The 13,324-nt window shown below is 34.9% G+C and overlaps 1 long non-coding RNA gene across 1 annotated transcript; it reads right to left on the minus strand.

Annotated features, from left to right (window-relative positions):
- Nucleotides 1–1,383: 1,383 nt before the first annotated feature.
- On the minus strand, nucleotides 1,384–2,338 carry LOC143738974 (uncharacterized). The gene is made up of 3 exons (XR_013204111.1): nucleotides 2,225–2,338; nucleotides 1,692–1,756; nucleotides 1,384–1,520 (listed from the first exon to the last, which is right to left on the minus strand). It is a non-coding gene; the product is annotated as an uncharacterized LOC143738974 (long non-coding RNA).
- Between the last annotated feature and the right edge of the window lie 10,986 nt (nucleotides 2,339–13,324).

Raw genomic sequence — 13,324 nt, forward strand, 5'->3', positions numbered from 1 at the left:
TACCCTAATTATAGTAAATGCACTATTGTACACTAGCCTACTGTTCAAAAGTTTGAGGTCTGTAAGATTTTTAATTCTCTTTTGCATTTATTTGATCAAAAATACAAATAAAAATGTAATATTGTTTCAATTTAATATAGGGTATTCTGTAATTTATTCATGTGATCAAAGCTGCTTTTTCAGCATCATTACTCCAGTCTTCATGATCCTTCCTGAAGAGAATTCATTTTAATATGCTGATTTGCTGCTCAAGAAACATTTCTTATTATTATCAATGTTGAAAACAGTTTCATGTGTTTGTGTGAACCATGATACATTTTATGCAAAATTATTTGATGAACAAAGTTGAAAGAAAAGCATTTATATGATATAGATTATTTTTTAACAGTGTAAAAGCCTTGGCCGTCACTTTCGATCAATTTAATGCATCGATCCTTGTTGAATAAAAATATTAATTTCATTTAACAAATTTTACTGACGTCAACATTTTGAAACGTTATGTAAACCTTTAACTTGTTTATTGCGAAATAACTCCCGATGTTTCTCTGTCATCTAAGCAAGGCTTTGTTTCCCAAACACACTGTGAAAGAAGCACCAGCATCGAACACTCTCTGTGATTGACTGGTTTCATCTTGTATCCAGATGAGAAATAGTTCTACTCTACACAATTATTTGCTACATCCACTTATTTTTCAAATTAGAAGCTTTTTTTACGCACTGAATTGCGTTCGAAATTAATAAAAATTACTGGTAAAAAAACACACATTTGGATCGATATTTTTATGTGAGGATCGATCCTTTTCGATACCACGTCAGTATCGATACTTCAGGATCGATCCGCCCACCCCTAGTTGCAAGTGCACAAGTCAGTTTTGCACCTAATAATATCGCGAAAAGAGTAGCAAAAGTCAAGGCGCGAATTTGAAATTGCAGTGACAGATTTGAGAAGTTGCAAGTGCCTACTTGAGGTTGTACTGCGAGTGTGAATGTAAGAATACGTGCAAATATATATTACTATTTTGTGTCTGTCATTGTATCTTTGTGAATGTCATTTTACACATTTGTGACTGCTTGTCTGCAGCTTCAAATACAGAATACAGGTTTGTGACTATTGTCTGCGAGTGCAAATCTCATTGTTCAAGTTCATATTTTTATTTTACAAGTTTTCACATTGAAGCTGTGAGCGTACACGTACGAATATTTATTGTACAAGTTCTCAAATTCACATCTACGTGACCAGCAAGCAAATTTGCGTCTAAAAGACGTCTAATAGCCGTCAAAACACAGCCCAGACGTCTAGGCTAAAACACGGCTAAATTTGGGCTGTCAGTGAAAATCTGATAATATATATTTTTTAGCCTAAAACCTGAGATAAGCTCTCTAGTCAACGTGTACCCTCGCGCACACAGACAGACATACTTTTAATGACTGAGAACAGTGCAGAGTTTTGAAAAGCCTCCTTCTGCAGAGGACCATCCCCCTTCATGTTAAATTTCGCCATGAGGGAATTTGTGAAAACACTCAAATAAAAAAAATAAAAATGAGGTTGATTAACAATTGCGGTTAAAGAATGACATTTAAGAATGAACGTTAAAGGAAGTCTTTTTTAAGTTTCAGATTTGCTTATTAAATACTTATTCAGTATTGGAAGCAGAATATTTTACAATTGTTGCACATTTTGTTGGCTTTACCTGTCTAACATTCTTCTTGCACTGTCTTTGAGGTTTTTTCCTCTGATTTTGCACAACTTCGCCACCTGAAAAAACAAATGCCAATGTCAGTACAGGTAGTATTACAGTATATGCATAAGTTTACAAGTATTCACCAACCTTAAAGATTGATGCCCATTGACCAGCAAGTTTTACATCACAAACCCTATAAAACTCTATTTCAGCAGATTAAATTAATTAATTTAATACTACCAGTTATTTAGTTTAATTGTTCATTATAATTTTTTTTTAAATAATTATTGAAATTTTAAATCTTTTTTTTTTTACGTTTTATAAAAATAAAATCAATTTGAAATGTTTCAAACTCAATCAAAATTACCTAATGTACAATGAAAAAGATATGGTTTTTTTGGCTCATAGTCTCTTATTATTCAAAAAGCCATTGTTCAGTCATAGATTCAATATTATAGTTCAAATATAATATAAACTTGTCAAAGATGAGCGTTTTATGAGGAAAAGTTGCTTTAGAGTGTTTTTTTGTTTTGTTTTGTTACCATTGCTGCCCGGATATTTTCACTTTCCAACTGCCTCTCTAGGTTTTTGAAATCCTCCTCAGGGGCCAAGGTAGGCATCTGGAACACAGTGTCTGGCTCCACGTTTTTTCCAATTTTTCTAATGAACATATAAAGAAAATTAAATAGGTAATTCCCTAAATAAAGAAGTCATGTAATCATTTACTCACCTTCACGTGGTTCCAATCCTGTATGGGATTCTTTATGGTGTTCTCTGTTTATACAGGTTCTCGAGTTTTGCTACCAATTTACCTTCATATAAATTTTGCTCATCCGCAAATTAGTATGTGAATTCAACCAATGAGAGTTGCACACTTCTAGAATATTTTCTCACAAATGTCTTGTAGGCCTATATTTTTTTAGCACAAACACAAGTAGCCTACATAACTATAACTGCTTGAATCTGCTGCGACAAATCTCAAACACTGTTTTTCGCTTTCAAGTGACAAGTTTCAAGCGCTCTCCCTTTTGCACAATTGATCTATGTGAAATGTGTAGCAAAAGTGAGCTGTGCATCTGTGGAGGCAGTGAATATTCATGAGTTTCCCTGGCATGCGCGTGGAACTGCTCATTTTAGTTCAAGGTGCTGGTTTCTCAGCAGGTTTAATTAATTTTTTTTTTAAAATAAAGGTAAATATAGTTTCTGCGTCAACTTAAACTAAAATTCTGTATCGTTTCGTAAAGTTCATAATGTTTCTATTAATTTGCACGTTTTGTGCATTCGTCATATTCATGTATAACGCACAGCAAACTTCAACTCATCCTATAAATTACACCGCTTTAAAACTGTGTCTTTTACTAATCGTTATCATTTGTTGATTGCAATAAATGAAATAAACCCTCATAAATGTATCTGTAGGCTAACACCTTTTTTAAAATATATCCTGGTGTGATTGTTCTTCAATTCTTGTTCATTTAAATAAGCCAAATCATTTAAGACCACACACAATGTGTTGCTCTAATACACAAGTACAATTTGGATGAAACAAAATTGCATGGACAAAAGTGGATAAATTACATTTGGTAAAACTAGGTTACTGTAAATGAGGGAGAAAAAAACAAAACATTATTTTACAGAATATAATAAGCAACCAATTTGATGTTTTAAAAAAATTATATTTACAAAATATACATACTGGAAAAATAATGTAACAATATTTTTTTTTAATGTTTTGATTGCAAGGTGTGTTTGTGCTGGTTTTGAAATAATAATATATACATCTTTATATACATCTTACTGTTCAAAAGTTTAGTAAGGTTCTAAGGTAAGGTACCTCTAAGACTACATTTATCTGAAAAACAGTAATATTGTGAAATATTTTTATCAACTGTTTTCTATTTTAATGTTTTAAAAAATTATTGTGATGGCAGAGCTCGTTACTCTAGATGTCAGTGTGACACGACCCTACAGATAGACCCTTCTAATACTGATTTGCTGCTCAAGAAACATTTCTGATTATGATCACAGTTGAAAATGGTTGTGCTGCTTGAGGTGTGGAAATCATTATGCAGCATATGTTTTCAGGATTTTTTATGAATAGCATGTACAAAAGAACAACATTTATTTAAAATTATAATTTTTTTGTAACATTCTAAATGTCTTTGCTGTCATTTGTGATCAATTTAAGGAATCCTTGACCTTGCCTGCTATGAAAGTACAACATTTCTTAAATCATGATTCCAAACTTTTGTCATGCAAATCTTAAGTGATGAAAATGCCAGAATGTCATGTTTTAACATCGATCCAACAAAGTTTAAAAGGTTTCATTTTTCAAGAGTTCAAGTCAGAAGTGCCTCTAATTGAAGCCAAATTAAGAACATACATGTTTATGGAACTTTAAAAAAATGTTGAATGAGTGTTTGTTGTGCAACAAAATAGATCATGCATTTGTATCAATGATCATCATTATCATCCAGGCACACAGTGCAACACATAAGGACAAAGAAATAACATTACAAAGAGAAACATCAAAACGTGCAAACTAATAAAAACATTATGAGCTTTTTGAAATGATACACAATTGTATTTTAAGTTCGCGCTGAAATTATACCGAGATAGCAACATTGTTTCGGCCCAGATCCGTCCTACATCGGGCACTTGTGGAATACTCTGATCTGGCCCACATGCTGCTTGGAATGACGGCCCTTGGGCGGGCCGCTCCTGTTTGCCAGATCTAGGCCACAAGCAGGCCATAGCAATGTCAGCCAAGAGCAAAGAAATAAACCAGAACTGGATCTTATCTGAGCCACAAAGTCTTTGTATATTAAATACAGAGTCATCTAAGCCTTAATAAGCCTGTTAACTGGCAGAATCATTGAAGGAAAGAAGAGAACAGAAAAATAGACGAGCAGAAACACAAGAACTACAACTGACTTCAGACACAGTTAGATGAAATCAACTGAAGATAAAAACAGACATTAAATCTCTGAAGGATTAAACAACTCCACAAACAGCATTTCCAGCTTCACTTATTACTAACCAGACTGACTTTATTTCTGTCAGACGTCTAAAACATTCTTATTGAGAATTAACAGGGGTTTTACACCAATGTGTTTCATTTAACGTCACCATAACAGTGATCAGTGTTTTCATTAGTTCATTAGTTCATTAGGGCTCTTAACTCTTATTTGATCTTTTGTCTTTCTTAGCTGCTGAGACAGTGTGTGTGTTCAGCACATTTGTAGCCGCAAAGGAAGCTAAAGTGAAATGAGATCAGATCAATGATTGTCCCCTGTTGCTGGTTTTGTTATCGTCATGAAGTAGCCTGAATCAATGTCAATCGATTTTATCGCAATTATCACATTTAGCCTACATTACAAATTATTACAATAATGTTGCATTAAATCCACCAGTACTACGATAACCATTTACAATATTTTACCGAATGTGATCATAAAAATGTATTCTTGTATGGCACACACAGATATCATCAATCAGCGTATGTATCTCAACAATGGTGACAATCAACAAAATATTCAGATAATCGGATCAACTCTGATCATCACAAAAAAGCTACTTAATGTCTTTTCAAAAACAACAGCAAAAAAAAGCAAATATTTAGGGTTAAACATAATAGGACAATTCAGCTGCATAATTTATTCATGCTGCAGTGCATGCTGGGAGTTTTGTACTATGCTTGTACCCAGCATGCATTGCAGCAAGGCACTTTTGATTGTCACCATTGTTGAGATTCATATGATGATTGTTGATGTCTGTGTTTTTCACTCTACACCAATTTAATGTGCTGGTTGTTAAAATCTGATTGCTGGAATATAGGGTTTGTATCATAAATGTATTAATGTTCAATAAAATTTGTTGGTTTAATGCAAATGACATCAGAAAGTCAGGTTACTTCGTGATGACTATAAATGCTTCAACAGGTAACCATCATCACCTGACCTCATTTCACTTTAGCTTTCTTTGCTGCTGCAAATGTGTTTGACACTGTCACAGCAGCCAATTAAGTCAAAAGATTAAATCAGAGTTAAGAGCCCAACTAATGGAAACACTATTCACTGTTATGGTGACTTCAAATGAAACGGAGTTAAACCTCAGTTAATTCTCAATAAGATCTTTTTAGGCGTCTGACAGAAATAAAGTCAGTCTGCTTGGTAATAAGTGAAGCTGGTAATTCTGTTTGTGGAGTTGTTTAATCCTCCTCTGCTGAGATCTTCAGAGATTTAATGTCTTATTTTATCTTCAGTTGATTTCATCTAAGGCTGTGTCTGAAGTCAGTTGTAGTTCTTGTGTTTCTGCTCGTCTCTTTTTCTGTTCTCTTCTTTCCTTTAGTGATTCTGCCTGTTAACAGGTAGACTTATTAAGGCTGAGATGTCTCCATATTTAATATACAAAGACTTTGTGGCTCAGATAAGATCCAGTTCTGGTTTATTTATTTGCTCTTGGCTGACATGTGGCATTGCTATGGCCTGCTTGTGGCCAAGATCTGGCAAACAGGAGCGGTCTGCCCAAGGGCCATCATTCCACGCTGCATGTGAGCCAGATCAGAGTATTCCACAAGTGCCAGATGTGGGCCAGATCTGGGCCGAAACATTGTTGCTATCTGGGTATTTAGCTTTTTTAGAAGGAAATATTAGTTTCTCTAAATACCCGGCTATGTGTAAATGTGGCATCAAGCAGTTGTAGCCTCATACTTGTGTTTGTGCTAGAAAAATATACAAGACTTTAGTAAAAAAAATATTCTACAAGTGTGCAACTCTCATTGGATGAATTCACATACTGATTTTTTTCCCCATGTTACGTTTCACCAAATGCAGAACAATGCTTGCAATAACCAAGAATGTTTAACATAAACATTTATATGTGCATCCATACAGTTCAACTTAACTTTTACCAAAAAGTTGCCTGCACTTTTGGTTGACAATTACTTTCTTCTTGCTTACTGTGAGACTTTAAGTTACATTGTCTTTCAACCACATTGGCTTCCTTCTAAAACCATGTCTCAAGACATGGATGTTGACATTTTCCGGTGGTGGAGCAGAAGCCATCGCTCAGCTCGTTATTGTGTGTTCCTTTTTTCTTTATATTCTGCATAGGGTTTCTAAATTTTGATTACCCGTTCCTGACATGTACAGGTTTTCTCACCCTTACAGGGTCACCTTCATTTCAATTCAATTCAATTCAATTCAATTCACATTTATTTGTATAGTGCTTTTCACAATACAAATAATTTGAAAGCAGCTTTACAGAAACCTGAAACTCTGTTACTCTGAAACAGAGTCCACATTACGATTTAGAGTGTTCTGTTATCAGAGGTAACTTAATGAGGTAAGTTATGTATTTCAGAAATGTATACTGGTATACAAAATCACAATTAGCGAAAAATGTATCAATTTAAACAATGTAATAATTTAATGCAGAAATAATGATCTCATTGTAGTAATGAATACCTGTTTGTTAACAAATTATTATTTAGGAAAATGTAGCATTTGTTGATTCAAAGTTTGCATCATCTAAAGTCTTCCCAGGAGTTGGCGCCATCTCTTCATAGGTGTTGAGCATCCAAACTGGAGCTGACATACTCTCTAGTTACCTTAGGATTGGCATCCCAAGATAAAACAGAGAATCAAATAGAAAATAATTTGCGTTTAAGCAAGAATAATCATATGCTTTGATTTTATATAATTGTATGTTAGGAGATGCATTATATGAATGCTAAAGAGCTGCGTCTTTAATCTAGATTTAAACTGGGAGAGTGAGTCTGAACCCCGAACATTATCAGGAAGGCTATTCCAGAGTTTAGGAGCCAAATGTGAAAAGGCTCTCCCTCCTTTAGTGTACTTAGACTTAGGTACTACCAGAAGCCCAGAGTTTTGTGACCTTAAAGTGTGTGATGGATTGTTGGGCGATAGAAGATTAGTTAAATACACAGGAGCTAAATCATTTAGGGCCTTATCAGTCAGTAACAATACTTTGTAATTGATACGAAACTTAGGTATCCAGATAATAAAAACATTGGTGTTATATGATCATATTTTCTTGATCTAATCAGAACTCTAGCAGCTTCATTGTGGACTAATTGTAGCTTGTTTATTGAGGATGCAGGAGAACCAGCTAGTAAATGCATTACAGTAATCTAGTCTAGAGGTCATGGATGCATGAACTAACTTTTCTGCATCAGAAACAGACAGCAGCTTATCAATGTTTCGAGGTGGAAGAAGATTGTTTTTGTAACATATGATATATGATTTTCAAAAAGTTAAGTTGCTGTCTAACATAACACCCAGGTCTTTAACTGTAGAGGATGAAGTTACAGTACAACCTTCCAAATGCAAATTGTAATCTAAGAGATGTACAGGTTTTTGGTCCAATATGTAATACCTCAGTCTTAGCTTATTTTAATTGAAGAAAATTACAGGTCATCCAATATTTTATATCTTTAACACACTCTGTCAACTTAGATAATTTAGAGAATTAATCTGGTCGTGATTAAATATATAACTGAGTATCATTGGCATAACATTGGAAATGAATTCCATGTTTTCTTATAATATTACCAAGTGGCATCTGTAAGGGGATTTACAGTCAAAGACCTAGAACCAGATATGATGAATGAAAACCCGGAGTCAGAATTATAATAATTTAAAGAACAGTTTTACTGAAGATAGTTTGCAGTTTCATCAGGCATTCAGTCAGCTTCAAGACTCACAAGGAGTTTGTTGCTTACAATTACAAAGATCACAGCAATTATACCCTTCACCAAGGTCTAAGCTACGTCCTTGCTTCAGGTTGAATGATTCTGATTGGCTAAGAAATAGTTAAACATAGTGATTTTCCACACATATACAGATAGACTGAAACATATCTCCATTGATTATGCAGCTGACACTCGGACCCTGAAGTTAGGCACGTCGTGACCTTCCAGGTCGCAGATTTAGGTTGCAACTCAGTCAATCTCCAATAATGCCAGTGGTGAACGTAAGCTAAGTGGCACAAAAATTCTATGTCTAAAGTCTTAGCACATAAGAGTCAGTTACTGGGAATTAAGGAAGCCCATCAGTAAACAGGGTTTTAGATGTTGCAGGCCATTTGTTCTCAATATATTGAAGTTGACAATCTGCTACCTGGTTGTCAGCTCCACGTTTGTATTCCATGTCATAATTGAAACGGAGCAGTCTGGCAGACCATCAAGCTACTCTCAGTCCAGTTAACCCATGCCCTTAGTAGTCAACAGGGTAGTCAGGGCTTGGTGATCTGGTCTTAATTTGAATTGTATGCCCCACAGATACATTCACCAATGCTCAATGGCCCAGACACAAGTCAAGTTAAGTCAAGTCAAGTCACCTTTATTTATATAGCGCTTTTTACAATACAGATTGTTTCAAAGCAGCTTTACAGAGATAACAGGAAAATAATGTTGTCATAATATTGTTAAATATAAAAATTAAATGTCCCAAACTAAGCAAGCCAAAAGCCAATGACAACTAAGGCGAAGAAAGGCGAAAAAGGCGACAGTGGCAAGGGACCAAAACTCCATCAGGTGACAGAATGGAGAAGGCTCAGTCAGGGGGCCAGTTCTCTCCTCTTTCACAATATTTATCCATTTATCCAATTCCATCTGGTTGGGGATTGGAGTCATAACGCCGGTATGGAGATTAGTTTGTTGTGAGGTGTCCAAGAGGTCTTCACAGGGCTGATGAGGCTGGCACTTCAGGGATACGTTGTCGTCATGTCCATGTGATAGTCCTTCATCAGATCTGGATATGGCCTGGATCCGGCTGACTGCGGTAAAGCTCGGGATAAACAGAGAGACTAATAATAGCGTAGACGCCATCCTTCTTATGATGTACCAAGTACATCAGGATTTATGGGAAGTGTTCCCGGTTCCCGCTGATCTTAACTATGCAGCCTAACATTGAATTATAGAAGTCTATAATGTGTTATGGGTATGCTAAACCAAAGAGATGTGTTTTTAGATTTGAACTGACAGACTGTGTCTGCTTCCCGGACAATGTGAGGAAGATTGTTCCAAAGTTTTGGTGCTAAATAGGAAAAGGATCCTACGCCAGCAGTCAATTTTGATATTCTAGATATTATCAACTGGCTAGAATTTTGAGATCGCAATAGACGTGAAGGACTATAATGCGTTAAGAGCTCGCTCAAGTACTGGGGAGCTAAACCATTTAGTGCATTGTAAGTAATCAGCAATATTTCACACTTTATACAATATTTAATAGGGAGCCAATGCAGTGTTGACAGAACCAGGCTAATATGGTCATAATTCCTGGTTCTGGTAAGAACTTTAGCGGCTGCATTTTGGACCAGCTTTAGTTTATTTATTAAACGTGCAGGGCAACCACCCAGTAGAGCATTACAATAATCCAGCCTTGATGTCATGTACGCATGAACTAAAACTTTTTAATTGAGGGCATATGATGTAATTTAGATATATTTTTAAAATGAAAAAATGCGGTTTTACAGATAATAGACACGTGACTTTCAAATGAAAGATTAAAATGAAAGAGCACACCCAGGTTCCTAACCGATGACAGGGACTTGACAGAGCAGCCATCAAGTGTTAGACAGTCTTTTAGGTTATTACGTGAGGAAGTTTTTTGTCCAATAATTAGAATCTCTGTTTTTTCTGAATTAAGTATTAAAAAACTGGATGACTAGTAATTTCCTATTTCAGCTATGCATTCCGTTAATATTGTGGATTGTTAAATTTCGTCAGGGCGTGAAGAAATATAGAGCTGAGTATCATCAGCATAACAGTGAAAACTAATGCCATGCTTCCTAATGATATCTCCTAAAGGTAGCATGTACAGAGTGAACAGCAACAGTCCTAGTACTGTGCCTTGTGGTACACCATACTGAACTTTTGACCGATAAGACTGTAAATGAAGAGGGCTTCATTTACAGCTACAAACTGATAACGGTCAGGTAAGTATGATTTAAACCATTCTAGTGCAATTCCATTAATGCCAACATAATTTTCGAGTCTATTTAAAATAATGTTGTGGTCGATATACAGTACTAAGATCGAGTAACACTAACAGAGTGATTCAACCACGATCGGATGATAAGATGGCAAATCGGATGGCAAATCATTTGTGACTCTAATGAGAGCTGTCTCAGTACTATGATACGGTCTAAATCCTGATTGAAAATCCTTGCAGATACCATTTCTTTCTAAAAAGGAACAGTTGTGAAGATACTGCCTTTTCTAGTATCTTTGTCAGAAAAGGTAGATTCGAGATCGGCCTGTAATTGACTAATTGTGTAGCATCAATTTTTAACAAGCGGTTTAATCATAGCCAGCTCAAAAGTTTTTGGTACGTATCCTAATGATAAAGATGAATTCATGATATTAAGAAGAGGATCTATGACCTATCTCTTTCTTGGCTAAATGAAGAATCAATCAACATTGATTCCATGTGTAGCCCCCGGTAAGGCTATGGACATTTAAACACACTCAAGAGAACAGCAGCCGACAATGGATTGGCTGTAGCCTCTGCCGTCTAGCAATTGGGTGGGTGGGCAGTGTTTTGGCACTTCACACTTCACCAGGGTCACTGAACGCTCCTCGTACTCAGTCTCGACCTTCCAACATGTTTCAGAAACACACACGCACACCAACAGTAGTGCCGTTGGAAATCACTCACAACACCTTGCGCTCCTAACAGCACCCGGAACACTGCTGCACTTTAACCCGTTCGCAGCTAGCTACAATGTATGGCTACAGGCATAAGCACCCCAGGTGCCTATAAACCTGCCTGCTCTCAATTACCAAACCACTCCCACCCACATCAGGTAACGTAGCAATACGAGGTGGAGTGAAGGCGAGCAGAAACGAAGGAGGAGGGAGATGAGAGAGAGAGAAACAAAAGGACGCCTCAAACCCACAGGCTACACATGTGATAATATTAAATCTAGAGTATGATTATGACAATGAGTAGGTCCTGACACGTGTTGTCTAACTCCAATAGAGTTAAGAATGTCTTTAAATGCCAATCCCAATGCATCTTTTTCGTTATCTACATGTATATTAAAATCACCAACAATTAGGTCTTGTTCTGCAGCCAGTACTAACTCTGATAGAAAGTCAGCCAATTCTTTGATAAAGTCTGTATGGTGTCCTGTATACAGTAGCCAGCACAAATCTCAAATGTGATTTATCATTTACACTAGATTTTGTTACATTAAGCACGAACACTTCAAAAGAATTATATTTGAAACTAGACTTCTTAGTAATTCTGAAAATATTACTATAAATTACAGCAACACCTCCCCCTTTGCCTTTCATACGAGGCTCATGTTTATAACCGTATTCTTGGGGGGTGGAGTCATTTAAAGTAATGTAATTGTTTGGTTTTAGCCAGGTTTCTGTCAAACACAGCACATCTAGGTTATAGTCTGTAATCATATAATTTACAACTAGAAAATAAAGTTTGATGAGACAAACTTTAAGTTGGCTTGAGAAAGCCGGACCAGAGAGTTTGAATAAGTTTAAAGTTTAAAGAAAGAAAGATTAGTTAGAAAGAGAAAGAAAGATGGATTAGTTAGAAAGAAAGATGGATTAGTTAGAAAGAAAGAAAGATTAGTTAGAAACAAAGAAAGATTAGTTAGAAAGAAATATAGATTAGAAAGAAAGATTAGTTAGAAAGAAAGATAGATTAGTTAGAAAGAAAGAAAGATTAGTTAGAAAGAAAGAAAGAAAGAAAGAAAGAAAGAAGAAAGATTAGTTAGAAAGAAAGAAAGAAAGAAAAAAAGAAGAAAGATTAGAAAGAAAGAAAGAAAGAAAGAAAGAAAGAAAGAAGAAAGATTAGAAAGAAAGAAAGAAAGAAAGAAAGAAAGAAAGAAAGAAGAAAGATTAGTTAGAAAGAAAGAAAGAAAGAAGAAAGATTAGTTAGAAAGAAAGAAAGAAAGAAAGAAAGAAGAAAGATTAGTTAGAAAGAAAGAAAGAAAAAGTAAAAAAGAAAGAAAGAAAGAAAGAAAGAAAGAAAGAAGAAAGATTAGTTAGAAAGAAAGAAGAAAGATTAGTTAGAAAGAAAGAAGAAAGATTAGTTAGAAAGAAAGAAAGAAAGAAAGAAAGATTAGTTAGAAAGAAAGAAAGAAGAAATATCAGTTAGAAAGAAAGAAAGAAAGAAAGAAAGAAGAAAGATTAGTTAGAAAGAAAGAAGAAAGATTAGCTAGAAAGAAAGAAAGAAAGAAGAAAGATTAGTTAGAAAGAAAGAAAGAAAGAATTAGTTAGAAAGAAAGATTAGTTAGAAAGAAAGAAAGAAAGAAAGAAAGAAAGAAGAAAGATTAGTTAGAAAGAAAGAAAGAAAGAAAGAAGAAAGATTAGTTAGAAAGAAAGAAAGAAAGAAGAAAGATTAGTTAGAAAGAAAGAAAGAAAGAAGAAAGATTAGTTAGAAAGAAAGAAAGAAAGAAGAAAGATTAGTTAGAAAGAAAGAAAAAGAAAGAAAGAAAGAAAGAAAGAAAGAAAGAAGAAAGATTAGTTAGAAAGAAAGAAAGAAAGAAAGAAGAAAGATTAGTTAGAAAGAAAGAAAGAAATAAGAAAGATTAGTTAGAAAGAAAGAAAGAAAGAAGAAAGATTAGTTAGAAAGAAAGAAGAAAGAAGA

The sequence above is a fragment of the Siphateles boraxobius genome, unplaced genomic scaffold, assembly GCF_051911475.1.
Source record: "Siphateles boraxobius isolate OS27281-9 unplaced genomic scaffold, OSU_SipBor_1 16, whole genome shotgun sequence".
NCBI lineage: Eukaryota > Metazoa > Chordata > Actinopteri > Cypriniformes > Leuciscidae > Siphateles > Siphateles boraxobius.